The following is a 20,370-nucleotide window of genomic DNA, read 5'->3' on the forward strand; positions in this document are numbered from 1 at the left end:
GGATGTTGACGGCTAATCGAGGTTCTTGGATCCCATGTCTGAGGTGGGCAGCAACGACGACACAGGTTTGGTTTCCCGTGCTTTCTCTAGACACTGTACTGCTACAGCAACAAGTCCAAGCATTTCTTTTTTCGCGCTTAGCATTTCTGGTGGCTGGCTTCCCTTGTTCCCCCTTCCCCCCTCTGCCCACCGACCCCTTCCCCCCGCCAAAAAAAGGCTAAAGGCTTTCAGGAAATTAGGCAACCCAAGGAAACTGCTGGTGATAGTGTTTTGTTAATTCTATAAATATTTCTGTAAACTTGACTCCACTGAGACATCATTTCAGCAATTGGAGTAATGGGCCCTCCTGCCGTTGCATGCATCCGGCCTGCAAGTGCTCCGGCGGCTCAGCCATTACTCCCGGGGTTCTACCCGCCTCACGGCACTGGGCACTGTCGTCAGTCTTCCCCGCTAGGTGTGAGGTTGCGGGGAGCATAGGGGAAACATTGCCGTTCTGAAATTGGCTGCCCCCACAGGTCCAGGTGAGAACAGCAAGAAAAGCCATTCCCTTCCAGAACCTGGAAAATCTGGTCTTGGTTTGTTTATGAACCCAGGTGGGGCTTGTTTATTGACAAACTTATTCTTCTTATCACCGAGTGATGTTTACACAAGGAGATGTTAAATCCTTTCACACTTCTTTAAAAATCTTTTTCTCATAATTGCAAGTCTTCTCGGAGAAAGGGTCCCACAGTTAAGCAGTTGCAAGAAGTATCTAAGGAATAGAACTTTGTAACACAATATTGTTTTAAAAATTAAATTCCCTTAATTGCCTGATACAGCTTTATTAGTCGTATTCAGCTCATGACTAATGGTCTCTTTCGCCTCACTTTTCCCAGTTTCTTCCCTGCTTCATCACTCCATGCAATGCTTCAGGGAATGATCCCAATAAAATTGGATATCTCTTTGACTGCACGCTGAGCAAAGTCTTTGCTTCCACCTAACCAAGGTTTGGTATCGACTGTGTGTTGTACTGGACAGCAGTTCTACCGTTTTAGGTGTGTGCGTGTGTGTGTGTGTGTGTGTGTGCGCGTGTGTGTGCATGCGTGTTTTGAGTTACCTTGTCCATTGCTGCCCCAGGAGGTCAGGAAAGGTAGTAGCTCTATGTTACCATTCTGTTTTAGCACCTGATACAGGATCATGAACACACTAAATGTAGATACTAGAGTTCATCTCCTTTCCATCAGAATTTCGCTTTCCCCAGGATACTGTATTTCTTTCATGCTAATCTATATTTTAACAGCCTCTAAATCGTCAATTGAGAGGGTAATTAGTTCTAATTTAGTGCTAATGCACTGAACATAGAGTAAGAAGCTAATTGACATGGCATGCTACCAACTAAAATTTTATGAACTAAAACTTTTTTATCTCCTGCACAACAGTGAGAGATTTCATTACGGAGGTGCCTTTTAGGGAGAAGAGCTGCTTGCCTATGGGTGTTCCGTACATGGTGGTGAACATGTACAGAACGCTTGCTACGCTTGCTTGGTGAGGAGTACAACTTTTATTCTCCAAGGCAGACAGCTAGCTCTCCCTTAAATCTACTTTTGGGAAATTGGCCTCAAAAAAGCTATACGCATATTGAGTTGGCAGTTTTTGTTTTCCATTCTCATTTTTTCTACTGGATATAAGGAACTCCTGGGGAGGCCGAAGGATATGCAAAGCAGGACAGCATCCATTCCCTATGTCCAGCAAATCTAGGTTTTCATAGAATTGGCTCTGTCACGGAGCAGTACTTACTAGATTCTAAAAGGCTTTCATGCCTGTGACTTCATATATGCACAATGGCTGAGGTCAGGGCAGGTATTGTTATACCGATTTTTTGTGGAAACGATCAAAGTGTAGTGAGTTTCAATAACTGGTCTGTGCTTGTGTGGCAGGTGAAGCGGTGGAGCCAAGGCAAGGACTTGAACCTTTGACTCGTGCTCCAGAGTTGTTTCTCCCCCAGCCCATCCCACTTCTCTGGTCTGTTTGTCCAGATCCAGTTTATATTCTTCTTGTGTAATTCTAAGCAATTGCTATTCTCTTACAATTTCAGAAAAATTACACAATTATAACCCAACTCACTCATCACCTTTTTACTTCCTTAACCCCAGACCCTTGAGTTAACAAATTCTTCCTTCACTACTTACTCTGTCCTCAGTCAAGCTCAGAAAAACTGTTTTAGAAAAAGAGGTGAAGAGACCAGAAAGTAAAGAGGATCCTGCTGAGGGTACTTCTGACTTTTTTTCTTTAAAATAAAATTTCAACTCCTACCCTAAGATGTCAGCCGTCAATTTAGCCTGGAGTAGGTTTTCAAAGATGAACCTTGTCAGTTACACTTGCTGCCCCCTGGGCTGATCCTATCCTGGGGGAGCAAGCCTACCAGAATTTTCTTTGGCTCATTTTAGATTATTTAGTCCTTGTATATCCGGCACACAATCTGAGTCCATGGTTTGTGCTCCCGGGTTGGTTTGACTGTGATTTACCCTGTAGGTAAGTAACACTGTTCCTTCGCAGCCCCACCAGAATGTAGACAGGAAAACGGAGTGTGCTAGGTGTGCGTGGCTGCAGGACTGTGCGGGCAGGGTAGCGGTCCCAGTGGAAGGCGAGGTCCGTGGTTACCAAGGCAGTGCTTTCATATTCTCTGGCTCCTCGAAACCCCGGGAGACGGGAGGGCCGAAGCTCTTTCTGTGTCCCTCTGTTAGTTCATTTGTAAACTGTAGGTCAAAAAGTAATATTATGTATAAAACCCAGACTGGACAATTGCTTGCTTCATGCAGAGACAGAGCTTTAAAGGAAATCAGCTGACTTCCTGACTTGCTGAATGAAGTGTGAGTTTTAGTTTCTATCCTGTTAGGAAATGACATGTGAATAGAATACTTGTATAAGCAGGCCTTTATTTTTGTCAATGGCTGGAAACTTGTAAAAAAGAGAAGAAGGTTCTGTTTCTTGTAGCATCTCAAGATTTGTTTCTGTGAAACAAAGGCAGAAATGGGTGTTTCTGAATCCTTTGGTGGTCTCGATCCTGAAATTCCATTTCTTCTGTCTTTTCTACCCGCAGTTGTTAGGTTGTCATAGCAGCGTGACTCCTCCCCCACAACTCTGTAAGATTAACTGGATACAGATATAGCAGCAAGTGAGGCCAAGATTAAAATCCAAATTTAGGGTGCTGATCACAGAAAGGGGGAGGTCTGAGGCCGAGGACTGCACTGTGTCCCTCCGAGGGCTGCACGTGAGTTGGTGGGCGTTTTGCCCTGATGGTTTTGGTGGCACTGCTCTGAGACCTGGTCAGCCATCAGGAGACTGACTGCCTTGTGGCAGATGGGACTGCACCCAGGAGGTGGTTGGATAACTGCGTGGATGAAGAATATTTAGCGTGGCAGCGTAACCCTACATCAGAGGAAATGGCCGGTGCTCTGAAGTCAAGTGTGAGAAAGACATTAAATGAAGGCTCTCTGTCCCCAAGAATGCTTCGTGGGGGAGTCTTCAAAACCTGGTAAATGGCGATAATAATACAATTGCTTGTGTTGATTGAGCACTTACTACATACTAAGCATTTTGTAACTCATAGCAATAATTTAATTCTCCTCCTTTGAGCTCAGTGTCATTATTTGAAAGATAAGGAAACCGAGGCAAGGAAAAGTTAATGGACTTCCCAAGGTTATGTAGTTTGTAAATAGTTGACTGGGGTTGACCTTTTACAGTGTGGCTCCTTAAATTCAGGTTCTTAATTCTCACAATACTGCCTCTAGAGGATATTTACTTTTTCCTCCTGTGGGCTCATTAGTATGGTGTTCAACGAATTGTAAGTGAAGTTTTTTGAAATATGAATATTGCTATTGGTTGAATTGCATCTCCTCAAGTATGTTGAAGTCCTAACCACTGGAGGCTGTGAATGTGACCTTGTTTGGAAATAGGGTCTTTGTGGATGTAATCACGTTAAGCTGAGGTCATAAAGGTGGGCCCTAATCTAATAGGACTGGTGTCCTTGTAAGAAAAAGAAAATGCCAAGCGGAGGGAGACACACAGGGAGAAAGCGTGTGATGGCAGAGGCAGAGGATGGAGAGATGCAGCTGCAGACCTCCAAGAAACCCCAAGCGAGGACTGGTGGCCACCCCTGGAAGCCAGGGAAGATTCCACCCAGAGTCTCAGGGGACTGTGGCCCCACTGTCACCTTGATTTCTGACCTCCAGTCTCCAGAACTGGGAGAGAATAAGTGTTTATTGTTCAAGCCACTCAGTCATTGGTGCTTTGGTAGAGCTGCTGTTAGAAACAAGTACACATATGTTCTTATTGTACCGGGCTCGGTCAATACAGAGGCACACGGTGTGGTACGTGAACGTCCCCATTCTGCTTTATCTCCTCTTTCGCATCTTATTGGTAACTGCTAATGACAATTTGTCTTGTTAGAGCTGCCTTTAAAAACAAATACAAATATGTTCTTATTGTACCAGGTTCAGTCAATACAGATGCACACAGTGCGGTATATGAATGTCCACATTCTGCTTTATCTCCCCTTTCCCATCTTATTGGTAACTGCTAATGACAATTTGTCTCCTTTCTGTGCATATATATATTTACATTACTTCTTGCATAATGGGCATATATTATTACTTGCATTTTGTTGCAACTTTTTTTTAAAGCTTACTCATGTACCTTGGAGATCTCTAAGTCTTTAGCATTATTTTTAAGTTGTAAAATACATTAGCATGAATTTACCATCTTAACCAGTAGTATTAAGTATATTCATATTGTTGTGTAATCATAACCAACATCTATCTGCAGAACTCTTTATCTTATAAAACTGAAACTCTTAGTAAATTCCCAAACTCCCCATTCTCCCCTCCCCTAGATCTTGGCGACTACCATTTTGATCTCTGTGTCTATGAATTTAACTCCTTGAGGTACCTCATACAAGTGGAATCATATAGCATTTTTCCTGTGTCTGGTGTATTTCACTTAGCATGTCTTCAAGGTTTATTTATATTGTAGCACGTATCAGAATTTCCTTCTTTTTTAAGGCTGAATAATATCCCATTGTATGTATGTACTACATTTTGTTTATTTATTCATCTGTCAATAAACACTTAGGTTGTCCAAGTGACAAATATATATGTCCAAACATATATATTTCCTACTTTTGGCTGTTATGAATCATGCTGCTATAAACATGGGTATACAATATCCCTTCAAAGTCTTGCTTTCAGTTCTTTTGGGTATATACCCATTGGTGGAATTGCTAGATTATATGGTAATTCTATTTTTGATTCTTTGAGAACTTGCCATACTGCTTTCCGTAGCAGCTACATCATTTTACATTTCCACCAGCAGTCTACAAGGGTTCCACATCCTTGTATGGAAGTCTATTTCCTTTGCCAGACTGGGGAAGTTCTCCTTCATTATTTGTTCAAATAAGTTTTCCACTTGTGGCTGTTCCTTTTCCCCTTCTGGTGCCCCTATAATTCGGATGTTGGAATGTTTAAAGATGGCCTGGAGGTTCCTAAGCCTCTCCTCCTTTTTTTGAATTCTTGTTTATTTCTTCTTCTCTGTTTGGTTGTTTTTTTTCTTCCTTCTGGTCCACTCCATTGATTTGAGTCCCAGTTTTCTTCCCATCACTATTGGTTCCCTGTGCATTTTTCTTCATTTCAGTTAGCGTAGCCTTCATTTTTTTATCTAATTGGCAACCAAATTCAACCAATTCTGTGAGCATCCTGATCACCAGTGCTTTGAACTGTGCATCTGATAGGTTGGCTATCTCTTGGTCACTTAGTTGTATTTGCTGTGAAGCTTTGATCTGTTCTTCCATTTGGGCCATTTTTTTGTCTTGTCCCTCCTGTTATGTATGAGGGCCGGAGTCTTAGGTGTTCACCAGGGTGGGGCAACCCAGTGGCTGGGTCTTGATGCTGTAGGTGGGGGCAGGATCCAAGAGGAAATGATGGCCCTTGCTCCACTCTCTATCGGATCTCAGTCCCCTCCGCTGCTTCCCCCAAGCCAAGTGGGCCCTTCTGGTGCTGATTCCTGGGTGGGTGGGCTTGTGTGCATTCTAGGACCCTGTGAGTCTCTTCAATGAACTCTTCTGTGAGGCTGGGAGTCTTTCCCAGCACCTCAACCCCCACAGGTGTTTTCAATTGGTGTTTTGAGGCTTTATTTCCTGGCGCTGGGACCCTGGGCTGTGCAGTCTGTCTCACTCCCTAGTTTTGCCTGGTTTATCCGCACATGAATGTGGGGCCGCCTGGTCAGCCAGCTGCCTTGTGCACAGTGCCTTGCTTCACAATCGCCACCTCGCTGGGTTTGCCCGTTGCCACCCTGTGCCTGGGGTCTGCCAGCCGCCATCTTGTGCGCCCGGGGTGTCTTGCACACCCAGTGCCACCACTTTTTGTGTTGCAATCCCTTGCTGCCCAGCCGCCTGACTCCGCCCTTCCTACTGGTCTGGATGGATGTATCTATCTTTCAACTCCTCGGTTGTCCAACTTACATACAGTTCCGTTTCTGTCAGTTCTGGTTGTTGTTTTGTTTCTAAATTGTTTTTGTCCTTATTTTGGTTGTGCGAAGATGCAGTGTGTCTACCTATGCCTCCATCTTGGCCAGAAGTCCTTATGTTTTAGTTTGAGCCAGAAGGCAAAAAAAAGCTAATGTCCCAACTTGAAAGCAGCCAGTCAGGAGGAATTCTCCACTGATTAAGGAAGGTCAGCCTTTTTGTTCTTCAATTCAGGCCTTTAACTGATTGGGTGAGGCCCGCCCATATTAGGAAGAGCAATCTGCTTTACGCAGTCAATTGAGTTAAATGTCAGTCTCATCCAGAAACACCCTCACAGACCACTCAAAATAATGTTTGACCAATTATCCATCTCACAGCACTAATAAATGATCCTCTTCTCCCCTACCTTGTTAATTAAAAATGTTTGAAAATGAAAAACAGTCTCAGGGTCATAATTTTCCTGTAGGTTTTATGGTTTAAAAATGAAAAACAGTCTCAGGGTCATAATTTTTCTGTAGGTTTTATGGTTTGGGCCTCTTACTGAGTTGATCCTTTGTTTATAAAGCCCTAACTAGACAGGCCATTTCTGAAGGGCTCCTGGAAGCTGTTTCTAGGGCTGATGTTCTCCTTAACATTTTGCAGCTTCAAAAACTCTTAGAGGGAGTTTTCCTTTTACTGAAACAACAATACTTTTTATGACCTAAAATTGCTTAAATAATGACTGAAGCTTTGTAGATGGCGTGTATGGCTTTTTAAAATTGTTCCTGCTTTTAAAAGTTTGAGCTATTATTTTCTTTTTCTTTCATAACCTCGTTACTTCTTGCTCTTTGTCAGCATTTTCTCACCCCATGTGAGCCCCAGGGAAATCCCATGGAACTAGGACTTTGTGAGTATTGCTTATTAAGAATCTCTGTGTTGAGGGTTAATAGTATGGTAGACTCTTTGAGTATCTCAATATATTTCATACTAAGAAAGTTACTTGTTGATCTAAAAGCATTAAAAGCTGCATTTTCGGAAAGAAGGGTTTGACTCTGATTACCTAAGCCCCGAACTCCTGGGCACTAATTGTCTGTCACTCATTCACTCAAAGTTATGTACATGAGGTGGAATGCTAAATGCTGGGGCTCTGGCACTGAACTGTGAATGCACAGCCCCTGCCTTCATGGCGCTTACATTCTAATGGGGTTCAGTGAGCTTATATACCGAGTACAATAAACATGCATTGCCCCTCTCCTGCCCCACTGCAAAGAATAATCCAGTGATTTTAGATCATAAGATAACCATGAATTAATAAATAAATCACTTAATAGTAGATATATAAAGAAAATACAACAGGTGATAATAATAAAGAGTGACTTGGGCGTACTATTTTTTTTCTTTTGGAAAAATATCCACCTAGCGGTCTGTTTTAAATTGTTTAGTTCTTTGATTAGGCAGCATGCATATGTTTCTGCGTATACAACAAAAATAAAAATAAAAAAGAAGTGTAGTGAAATGTAAGTCTTACCCCACCCCTTCTCCTACCTACCTAGTTTTCCTTTCTGGAGTATCCAACGTGTCTTACATATTTTTTCCATGGCTTCTTATTAGTCATTGTAGAGATATATGCAAACACATATATTTGCATTCTTCAAAAAGGAAAAGAAAACCTCCAAGAGGTTAAACTCCATCTGCTATTCTACACTTTTTTCACTAAACAGCATGTCTCGGAGATCAGTCCATATCAGTACGTACCTAACACCTCGTTCCTTTGGATGTTGCACAGTAGGCCTATTTCACCATGGGAGTTGTGGGGGGAGGGGCATTGTTGATAGAGACTAAAAATCCTGGCTTTACTGCTTACTAGCTATGCATCTTGGGTTAGTTAACTAAGCTCTCTATGCCTTAGATTTCTTCCTTATGTAAGGCTCGTGCAGGTATACCTCATTTTACTTTGTTGAGCTTTGCAGATATTTTTCATTAGCATCGAGCCAGGACCCTCTGAGCAAAAAGATTATGATTTGCTGAAGGCTCAGATGATGGTTAGCGCTTTTTTTTTTTTTAGCAAAAAAGCACTTTTAAGTTAAGCTATGCACGTTGTTTTCTTAGATGTCAGGTTACTGAACATTTAATAAACTATACTATTGTTTATTACTAAAAAAATTCACATGACCCATTTTATTGTGATTTTCACTTTATTGTGGTGGTCTGGAATGGAACCCACTATATCTCCCAGGTATTCCTGTAACAATATTTAGCTTGTAAGGTTGTTGTTAGGTACCAATGCATTTTATCTGTCAAGGAGCTCCTACTGATGACATTTAGGTTGTTGTCAGCATTTCACTATCCGAAGCAACATGGCAATAAATAATTCCATTATATATATCATTTCACATATGTACAAATTTATATGTAAATGAATTCTTAGAAATAGAATTGCAGGGTCAAATGGCTACATAGGTTGATGGATATTGCCAACTGGGTGTCTAAAGAGGTTGTGCTAATTCACAGTCCTAACTAGAGGGTATAAGGTTGGGTATGTGGGGTAGAGACAGGGGTTACTTTAGACTGGGTAGTCAAGGAAGGTCATTCTATAGGCATGACTTTGAAATTTAATCCCAGGTGATGAGGTACAATCAGCCAGAAAGATCTGGGGTCACAACAACTGGGCCAACCTACAGGCAGAATTGGCCTTGAAAGTAGACCGGTGTGGCTGAGGGCTGGCGAGTGAGGAGCGGGGTGCCTGGCCCTGAGTTGGACAGGAAGGCAGAATTCCTCTAGACTCTACTTAGGAGCGTGTTCTAAGCAATGGAAGCCATTAGAGGGTCTAAAGGTTGGTTTTATAAGATCACACTTGTAGTAGGTTAGAGAGTAGACAGTCAGGGGCAAGTGGAAGGAGGCAGAGAGATTAGTTAGGAGCTACTGCACTGACCCTTGTAAGAGAGAGAGAGAGAGAGGTGCCTGAGTGCCTGGAGTGGTAGTCAGAACTGTGGAGGTGGAGCCTGCTAATGGTGAGGTCAGGGAGGAGAAAGGACAGGAAGAGGGAGGACTCAAGGATAGTGGAGCCCTCTGGGTTTTGTCACTCACTAGAAATGTGACCTTGGGCAATAACCTCAACTGTCTGTGCTTTGTTGTCCTTTATAAAATGAGGAGAGTAATCTTACCATTCTCACATGGTGGTTATGAATGATTTAATATGTGTACAATGCTTTCAGTTTGGAACATGTCAAATTTGAAATGTTTAGTATACCTCCAAGTCCAACATTGAGTAAGCAGTTGGATGTACTAGAATTCAAGGGAGTGATCAAGGGTGGGGATATACATTTGGGAGTTATTTGCTTTAAATTGACCACCTATACTGCATGGGACTGCATGAGATCACCATGGAGGTAGATAGAGAAGAGACAAGGACTAAGAACTGAGTCATTCAGCAGCAAGAGTCCAGGAGATGTCTAGCAAAAGCAGATGAATAGGAGCCACCAGTGAGGTTGGCTGAAAGCCAGGAGAGTGTGGAGCCCTGGGAGCCAAGTGAAGAGGACTCAAGGAGCATCAGGAGGAGAAAATAATAAATAGTGTCCAAAGCTGCTGATAGGTCAAGTAAGAGTCTTCCCTCCTCTCACACAGAAACGAGATGTAGCACTCAGCACGGGGTGTGTCAGCTCAGAGGAGTAGTGGAAAGAGGTCAGGTGGATGCAGAGCTGTCAACAGCATCCTCAGAAGACAAGCATCTTCCTCCATCAGTTGTGGCTTCTCTAGAGGGAGGGAAATGAGCAGGGCAGAAGGTAGCCTTGTATGTGGCTCAGTGATACACTTCTTGACACTTTTTTTGACACTGCTTATGTTTAATTGGTTCAAATGGCCTTTTAGGACCCTCAAGAAATGAACTTTCTTTCCCTTTTATTTTATGCACCACTCAGGATCTCTTGAATTTTTGAAATCTTTATTAAGAATTCCTCGTGCATCTACAAACAGTGCCTGGACTCCAGAGCCTCTTGGTGACACATTGCTTTTATGCTTAAGGAAAGTCTCAGGCAACAAAACGGGTCAGTTATTGCACCAAGACCCAACCTTGGTAGCTTTTTGCCAAATGGTCGCCATCCACACACCCTTCCTTCCTGGCAGTGACATAAATCCCCAGGACTATTTTTGCTAGAAGGAGATTATGGCACAACATATGGAGTCCTCACTGTCTAGGAGCAGAAGAAAAGTCTTGTCTTTGCTTAAGCAAGCCACTTGGTGAATGCCTCAGGCTTCGGGCAGCTGTGAATCACTGTGATTCACAGGGAGTGTACCCGAGAGCTGCAGCTGGTGCTCGGAGCATTCTAACCTGATGTTTCCCATAACACTGTGTGTGGAATTCACCCCATTTGTCAAGCTGCGTCGGCTCCGATAATCCTATACAAATCTCTGTGTCCGTGAATATTTTACCTTGAACCAAGGGAATAGAATCGCATTTTGAGGGTGACTATTTAGTGATGGATACTATAAACTTGTAGTATTATAGATATTCTCTGTCCTAACCAGAATAAATGTGAAAGAAAAAGAGGAGTTATAATAAACTACCAACAAGGCTTTTTGTTAAATTCCCTGATTATAACACATATTCATTTATAAGTTCTTGTTAAAAGCAGATTCATCCATAAATAAAACCATTTCCATTACAATTCTTTGAGCAACAAGAGAGGTTTCTCTAGGAGATTGAGCCAGTCACTTGTTGTATTGTTTCAGGAGGGATTATACTCTGAGTTATATATAATACAGTACCGAAATTAATTGCTACTGTCATGGAAGCTATTTCTAATAATTTCTAGCTGGACTAGGAATTGGAAAGTTTAGTTTTATTATCTGGATCTAGTGTCTCCTGATGTTCTAGGAGCATAAACATGTGGCAGTTCTATTTTAAATGCTGTTGTTGAAAAAGCATCCTTCTCGAAACTGAATAAGGTTGAGTTAGCCTTTTGGTTAAATATTTTAACCTTAGGGCACAGGATCCTATTGGTCTCTCAATAGTTGAGCATGGTAGGCAGGCTAGAGGGAGGGGGCGTGGTTTAGCAGATCTGTGGACCATGCCACTTGGTACTTTACTGACTTCAGCAAGTTAATCTCTCCAGGCCTCTGTTTCTTCATCTCTGTTATCGGGGGAAAAACATGCATCACAGAGTTATTGTGAAAATTAATTTAGATAACATATTTTATGTAAAGTTCTTAGCACAAGGTTGCGTGGGGGCATGGAATAAGTGGCAGCTGTTATTATTACTGTTATTGCTGCTGTGATCTCCTCCAGACAGCAGTCTTGAGGATATAAGAAAAGAGGCATGGCTCCCTGGCTGGGTGGCTCAGTTAGTTGGAGCATCGTCCCATACACCAAAGGTCGCGGGTTCGATCCCCAGTTGGGGCACATATGGGAGGCAACCAATAGATGTTTCTCTCTCTCTCTCCTTCTCTCTCTCTCTCTTCCCTCCTCTCTCTCAAAAATTCAATAAATATATCCTCAGGTGAGGATGCAAAAAGAGAAAAGAAACATGGTGGTTGAGCCTCAGTGAGATATCATAGCATCTTTACCTATCACTTACATGTTGCATCCTTGTCTAAAACATCTTGCCCTCATCTACCCCTGCCTTCTATTCCAGCTGAGGCACCAGGGTTGGGGGTGAGGGAGTAGAGGAGGAGGTAGAGGGCAGCCAGCCTCACCAGTGGGGAGTATGCCTCACGGCCACCACCAGTTAGGCCACATGAAGCAGGGCAGCCGTGGTGGCCATCGAGGTGGGATCTGTGGGTCCCTTCCCTTCAGGGCTCCTCTCGTGCCCAGAGTGCCTCAGCACCACTATGCAGACCTGCTTTCTCATGTTCAAGGCCTTCTTAGGTGGTTCCACCTTTGTGTTGGGGTTTCAGACAGACCACTCATACCACACTGCTTCCATTTGCTCTGGATGCTAGTGGTGCCTGCTACTTGCTTAGATGCTTTGAAGGTCAAGTTAGTTGGTGTTGAATAAAAACACTCACACATACACAGATTTCTATACTACCAGTTACCAGGTAGTTCTGACACATATGGCTCATTGGCGAGGATAGAAAGAAGTCTAACATTCTGCTATTGACAAACAGCTTTCTTTCAAAATGCCAAATCCTTACAATTCTGTTTATTTTCAATGGAATCTGTTTGGCCAGAAACGTCTGTATGAATTGGCCAGTTAAAGCAAAATATTTGTGCTTAATAAAAAAATAACTTTGGTATTCTGTTTTCCATGTGCCTTCAAATCACCATATGCAAACCTGTTACCCAAGTAAGTCAAGGAAGAGAGTGACTTCTCTTGGCCTTTCCCCCAATTAAACAAAATAAATTGACCACTGCCTTGACTTTTAACATAAAAATGTTTTCTCGTTCCCTCTCCTCCCATTCTCAGTTCCTCTCTCTGCCTCTTGCTGTGTTTTCTGTCTCTCTTTTTCATAACAGTACCTGGCAGTTTCGGTGCCCTGGGATTCCTGTGTTTTCCTTCGGTTTTGTAAATTTCTTTCATGACCATAAAGATCTGTAGCTAATCTCAGAAATCTCTTATCAAGAGGTCCCCATGGACACAGAATCAATTATTTATTGATTTAGAAGAAGAAAAATACAGAGTGGCAAAGACATTGTCAAGTTCTATGTATCTTATTTCAGGGGATCGCCTCTAAAACAAGCCTCTTCTGGGACTCACCACCAAGGAAACCTGTTCTCCGTGGAAGAGGCTCCTTTTTTGGATTTATACTATTCTGGGTGGTCGTTTAATTGTGAAGAAGCTGGCCGTGTTGTTTGCAGACTTTCTGGTTTTCATTAGTAGTCTGGTGGTGACAGCTAGCTTTAGCTGTTTCCTCCTACCATTGCTCACAGGAATGGTGCCGAATACCCAGAGGCGGCACGAGGCTCCGGGATGGCAGCAGCCACCTCAGCATGCCCTCACCCCAGCCCTCCATTGTCGCAGCAGCAGGCCATGCCTCTGAGAACGAGAACATTGCTGATTAGTGTGCCTGGTGCGCTGGGCAGGCTGGGAGGAAAATGCCACGGGATGAGCTCTGCTGACTTCTCAACAGTCGCATTCTCCTCGCTCCCTACCGGCCATCCCCGTACACACAGGCTGTGTTTTGTCTTCCGTTATATTGTCCTTTTGGTCTGTCTCACCAGGATTTTTGCAGGTTTCTTCTCGGTGTCAATAACTTCACGACACCCCTGCCCTTGAGTTTCACCCCTTTTGGCCTCACCCTTTTAGTCCTGCTGAATAAAAGCTTGGCTTTTACTTCCTGGTGCTTTTATCCTCTTCTACAGTTGATTGAAAAGCAGGCATTTGCAGAGAGCTGTACTTAACGATGAATGAAGCTCTCTGGCCCTTAGTTTGATTTCTTTTCTGTAAAATGGGGATAGCAGTATTATTTACCTCAGAGGGTTGTCGTCAGGTAGAATGAGATAAAGCGTACAAAGTGCTCAGAATAGTGCCAGGTGTATGGTCATCACTCAGTAAACACCTCATCATCATTGTCTCCTTCATCACCGGCACTCCAGAAGTACAGTGGGTCCTCAAGCAGGGACCACTTGCACTTTTGAGGCTGTGATTGGGTGTTAGGTTCTACAGATCACAACCAAAGTCTCTTCTAGACTCATTTCCCGCAGTGCCAGTTGCCCTTTCTGTCTTACATTCTGGGTTTTCAAGGGATAGTCTTCTTGTCCCTCCTTTTCTGCACACATTACACCACATTCCTCCCTTTACTGCCTTAGAATTGACAAAGCGGAATTATAAATGTCATTGCATTCAATTTCCATAAGAGTACCACAAGACAGGGGCATGATGCTCTCTGTTATACGGATGGCAACCTTTCAGATCGAAGAGAATGTGTATGGCTTAAAAGGACCAGCCAACAGGAGGCAGACCTGACTCAAACCCGCATCTTCTGACTCCAAGTCCAGTGTAGTTTCCCCATGGAGCCATTTCTTTGCATGTGGAATAGCAACAACATTTAACTTTCTATCTGGGCTCTGTTGTCATGAAGTCAGTACCTTTTAAGTTCTCAGAAGGTGGACAGTAGTCCTGAGTCTCTCTCTAAGGTGCCTCTATCTCATCTTCTCCCAGCACTGTGGCTGGATCTTATTTACCAGGTTTCTTTTCTGGCATTCACTGAGGGGAGAGGACTCACGGACATAGCGCAGACCTAGCCTTGTCCCAGCTGGAAAAGTGGTCCTGAGGGAGTACAAGGGGACTCAGATATACCTGGGAACTGGCAGTGGATAGAGGGGACATAAAAGCAAGAGCTGATTTTGCAAACCTGACATAAACTGCTGCCTGCAAATTGGTCTGGCACTGGCTGTCTATAGAAGAATCCTTTTCAATGCATCTGGCCCTGACTCTGGACTCAAATCCAGGTAACCTTTGCTCTACTACCTGGGCAGAGTAGCAGTGGGCATCAGATTTGTTTGTTCATTCATTCGTTTGTTCGTTCATTCACCTATTCAGCAGACACTCAGTACCACTGTTGACCTGGTGTTGTGTTAGTCCCTGAAGTAACAGGGAGGAAGGCTCCTGTTCTGTGGTTGATTCCAGGTTTCTGGTTGGGGGATGCAGGAAGAGGGAGAGAGATGGGCAACAGTGGGAGAGTCAGATGCAGAGAAAAGCATTGTGAATCAAAGGGAAGCAAGTCTGCTTTAATCAGACCTACAACTCCTGCGTTTTTTAACATGGTGTCATGAGCCTGTGAGCATTAACGGGTATTAGGAGATGCATGGCACAGTGTCACTGGCCCGCCAGGACCTCGGAATGAGGGGGAACCCAGCAGTGAGTCCCACGCACAGGTGGTTGGAAAGCCCTGGACTGTAAAAGAAAATAGCTCCCTTTCTTCCAAGGTCTCAAGGTGATTCATTGACTCCACTGCATCTTTAGTTTCATTAATATCTAAATAGTAAGGGAGATGTTTAGTGAGAATCAAGCATTGAATCAGCAAGGAACTTGGTAAAAATTATTAGGACAATAGACAGTAGCAGAGAAGTTAGAGCCCTGCTCCAAAAACTCCATCCCTTAAAGATGTGCTATAGATAAGTGTGTTTTTGCCATAAGAAAGGAAACCCTGCCATTTGCGACAACATGGATGGAACTTGGGGGCCTTATACTATGTGAAATAAGTCAGAGAGAGACATATACTCTATCATCTCACTTATATGTGGAACCTAAAAAAACCCCTGAGCACATAGACACAGAGGACAGATTGAGGGTTGCCAGAGTGGGGGATGAGGAAAATAGGTGAAATGGGTGAAGGCGGTCAAAAGGTATAAACTTTGTTATAAGATAAATAAGTTTTTATTACAGATTTAATGGGGATGTAATATATATACCACGGTGACTTAGTTAACCATACCATACTGTGTGTTGGAAAGATGCTAAGAGAATAGATCTTAAAAGTTCTCAAAACAAGAAAAAAAATTGTATGTGGTTGTCATGGATATTAACTGAATTTATTGTGGCGATCACAGTATATACATATATCAAATCATGCTGTACACCTAAAACTAATTACATGTTGTTTGTCCATTATATCTCAATTTTTTAAAAAGAACCCCATTTCCTGTTCTTCTCACTTTACTTCTGCTCCCCCTCAGCAGATCTGAAAAATAGGAACTATAGGAAAGGGGGAAAAAAAGAGTATATTCTTTAGAATTGCTTGCCCTAATTGTGAAACTCACTGAGTAAGCTCATTGTTGGTCTGCCTCCATGCAAATGAATTGACCGTGAACCTTCTCAGTCCTGTTGTTGGTAACAGCAAGTGCAGGCCTCATGCTTTTAATTGTTTGCTTTCAAAATCCAAAGCTGTTCTTTTGACTTTGTCACTAAACCAGACCAAAGGCTGCCCTTTTTTGGAAGTACCAGCCTTGAGCTAGGAAGTCTCCTAGACCCAAAGCTTTACAGCATGAGCTCTCAATAGAGTGTTATTATCATTTCCAGTAAGCATTTGAAAATATCCTCCAAACGCCTTGACAATGGGCTTAGATCACTTAATTTCCATTTAAGCTGGTACGCAGGGGTTGGTATGCTGCTTGAAGCTTTGTGGTGTCATAAGACACTCTGGAAATATGTGTGGGGAAGTATTTCAGGTATGTTTAAATTGTAAGTTATTGCTTATTCTGTTGTGCCTTCAAAGAATGTTTTCGTGTAGGAGGTCACAGGGATTTGACTGACTGCTTTCTTTCTCCTTCACTAAAGAGAATAGTGGAAAACTACCTTCCTCAGATTGGAAAAGAAATCTGTCACAGGTTTTTGTGTTTGTATTTTGTTTTGCTTTTGCACTTTAGGCTTAGAGAAGAGAGGCCTCTCCACTGGTGGAAAGGAGAAAGGAGGGGCTCTCGCGGAGGGGCAGGCCTGGGGGAGGGGCTTCGCCCTGGCCTGGGAAGGCAGTGGGGGGGGGGGGAACCCTGAGAACAAGTCCTAGTGGGCAGCTAGCTGGGGAAAGGGTCAAAGGTCATCTGGGGGATTGGAGATTTGAGAACAAACAACTACCCTCAATGATTCAGGGTGAGCTAAAAAACAAAGTGTATCTTTTGTTTAGGAAACTGCCATTGCACAGTGTTTTTACACACATTTATGTAATAGCTTTTTGGCCCTTACTGCTGGGGGAAGTGAAGCAAGGAGGTGGGCCTTTTCTAAGGTTACTAACTTGTGGTACACACAGATCTTCTCAAAGATGAGCACTTATAATCACATTTTGTGGCGGAGACCATGTTTATAATAGATTAAAGTCAGCCAGGAATGAGTGAGTGAGGTTTTGAATTGTATCTAGTTTTTCATTTAAATTTTGATTAAGAATAGCTAACTTTTATTGACCACTTACTATGTACTAGGCATTTGGCTATGTACTTGACACATTATTTTGTTTAGCCCTCACAGTTCCATTAAGTAGGTAGATATTGCTTTTAATTGCAATCTTACAGATGAGAAAAAGAAGGTATTATAGAAAGAGATTACATGCAATTAGTCACACAGTAAGTGGAGGACTCAAATTCAGAAAGAAAACTGCTGAATTCCTGATCTTAAGCCCTCCCATCATTCTGCCTTCATATTAGTAGGTCCATTGCAAGAACCAGGTTTAAGTGCAGGGTTTACTTGGCACGATCAACTTTAGTTCTAATGGAGTTGTGTTTCTGTTACACTGTAGTAACTTCATGATGATGACTCATACCTTAGAGTAACATGAGTGGGGTTGTAGAACATCTGATGGGCAAGGTGATACAATTGTTTTTTTTAAAAACGCATAAACCAGGGAGCTTAAGAACCGAGGGTGAGCTTTGCCTCCGACATCAGTAAATCTGATGACATGGGCAGGGTCTTCTGTCTCTCTGGGCTTCGGTGTCTTCATCTGCAGTGTCATCTGGTGACAGCACACTCAGATTAGATTGTAGGGAAAGTTGGCTGAAACTGCTGCGTAACTAATTCAGTGTCATTCAGTGAAATGGGTGCAAAAGGTTAGTGGTCCAATAATATGCACTTATTATTTTTAAGTTAACTTATTATATTTCTAACTGGTACAGTTAAAAGAATGTACAAAAATAAATCTGAGTAGGACTCAAAGATTTAAAGTGAAAAGGTAAAAGTCTTACCTCTCTGTCTCTCCCCCTGTCACACTGCCCAGACATAACTCCTGTTAAGTTTTCTGTTTTTGGAAATTGGCTATACATGATATCTTGTATGTGAACTTATGAAAGACTGCTGGTTTTTAAAAATTATTTTAATGACAAAAACAGTATGTGGCTACATACATCTTATAAATATAAAAAATGTTCAAACAAAACCTGTTTTTTAAAATGTACAAGACTTTAAATTTATGCCTAGTGAATTTTATTTCCTGCCACGGAAAAATGAATGAGGTGCTCTGCTGGAGAATGTATTTGAATTGTGAAAATACAACTGTCAACATTATGAGAGCACCGAAGCACTAAAAGAAGCTTTTGTTTTTTTTGTTTTAGATCTTTTAAAAATGACAACGGAAGTCATTTAAGGCATTGTTGCTCAAAAGTCCTTTCACATGGTGATTCAAGTTTTGAGATCCAGAACACTTCCCCATTTTCGGCAAATGAGTTTTGACTGTTGAGAAGTGTTATGCTTTGAAAAACTTCTGGAGAGGGTTTCCTGTGTCTTTCCTTTTGTTTGTTTTTCATATAGTTGCTGGGGTTTTGTTATATAATTCTGTGATTCTTTGGTTTTCCAAAATGAAGTTAAACAAGAAGGGTTGGGGGCTGTCCTCAATTAGCTGCAGGACCCTGTCCTTTGCATTGCTGCTCCACGTCTCATTGTGGACCAGTGACTCCCGTTAGAGGCCCAGGCCATGGAGCTGCATGATTTGGGGCCATCCGATCTTGACTCCATGCTACATGATGGACAGAATGTATGGTTCCAGGGTGAGCTTGTTCCACGTGACCCAGTTTGTTGGTGCCTTAGAGCCACAGGGGTCCCCTCTTCCTGGGCTCTGCTTAGCAAATTATTAATGATTCATCACTTTTCACATCAGGAAACCAAGTCCTAGTGGAGGAGGCAAAATCTGTATCATGTGTCCATAGAGATGAGAGCCAGTGAATGATATTTTCGACACTAGCTGTCCAAGAAGAGGCCTAATATCTTCTCTGCTGGAGCTGCCCAGAATAGAGGGCCCAGGTACAGCCCAGGTGTACTGCCCAGACTCTGGCTCTATGGACATCTGGAGAGCTTGTTCAAACACACTCGGGTGGGCCCCAACCCTAGAGTTTCTGATGCAGTAGGTCCAGGGTGGGGCCCACAAATTGGCAAGTTCCCTGGTGATGCTGTTGCTCTTGGTCCAAGGAGCACTCTTTAAAAATCACTGGCCTAGCAGCTTCAGAAGCCATAGCAAGGGAAGACTGGATGACTGGCTTGGCAAAATGTGGTTACTGAGTACACAGAGCTACCTCTGAATTTCAGCTACTGAAGGCTGGGAGAGGTGGCTCATGCTCTGAGTGTGTGGGATGTGTGTGCCCTGCCTCATTTGTTCACTGGGGTGATGGACCTTTTGCACTCAATGCAAAATAATGCCCACATGTGATTTAAACTGTTTTGTTTTTCAGATTTTTCAAAAACAACTCATGTGATCAGTTAGGTCTTACCCATTTAACCATTTCCTGTTTCACTTTTGAATGAAATCATCCTTCTTGCATTTAACTAATGGAAAGTTGTTCACCTTGCCAAGCAAGGTTCCACCGTCCCTGAAGTGACTTTTCCAAAGAACTGGAAACTGTATGCAGCTTTTATATGAGAAGCAGAATGGAAATGTTCAAATTTATGTTATTCTGATACATATTTTCCACGGTTTGATATTTCAGTAATATCCATAACATCATATCTAAAGATGTTCATTTGACTCTGTAAGCCCAGCAATTGGATTCTGGATTTCTTTCTCATCCTGCTTGCAACCTCCTCCATCAAGTATTGTTTAAATTTATGTTGTTTACAACTATTTAAAATAATATATGTCATCATCAGCTGACATTAATGAGTGGCTATTATGTATCAATTACTGCAAGAGATTTACAGGTATGATCTCACTTAATTATCACAACCACCCTATGAGGAAGACAGCTCTCATTTTCTCTGTTTTCCACATACTTGAACTGAGAATGATGAGGGATTAAATAACTTGCTGAAGGTTCCTGGCTAGAAAGTAACAGAACAGGATCTCAGATGCAGGGTAATTTCAAAGCCTAATGCTTCCCCACTATGCTATCACCCTTATTAAAACATACTCACTAAAGAGCTTTCTATGCTTGGCATCATTAAATATTGGCCCTGCCCCCAAGAGCATTCGGTCTAAAATAGTTTACCGTATTGAGCAAGATAGTAAAGGCCTCACAGCTGAGCAAGCACTGAAAAAGATAGAAA

At 42.6% G+C, this 20,370-nt stretch overlaps 1 protein-coding gene across 2 annotated transcripts in view; it reads left to right on the forward strand.

Moving 5' to 3' along the window:
- SAMD4A (sterile alpha motif domain containing 4A) overlaps positions 1–20,370 on the forward strand; it is a 196,877-nt gene that overhangs the window by 53,150 nt on the left and 123,357 nt on the right. The window lies entirely within an intron of this gene.

Source organism: Sturnira hondurensis, unplaced genomic scaffold, assembly GCF_014824575.4.
Source record: "Sturnira hondurensis isolate 20B ecotype Veracruz unplaced genomic scaffold, ASM1482457v3 Scaffold0008196, whole genome shotgun sequence".
Lineage (NCBI taxonomy): Eukaryota > Metazoa > Chordata > Mammalia > Chiroptera > Phyllostomidae > Sturnira > Sturnira hondurensis.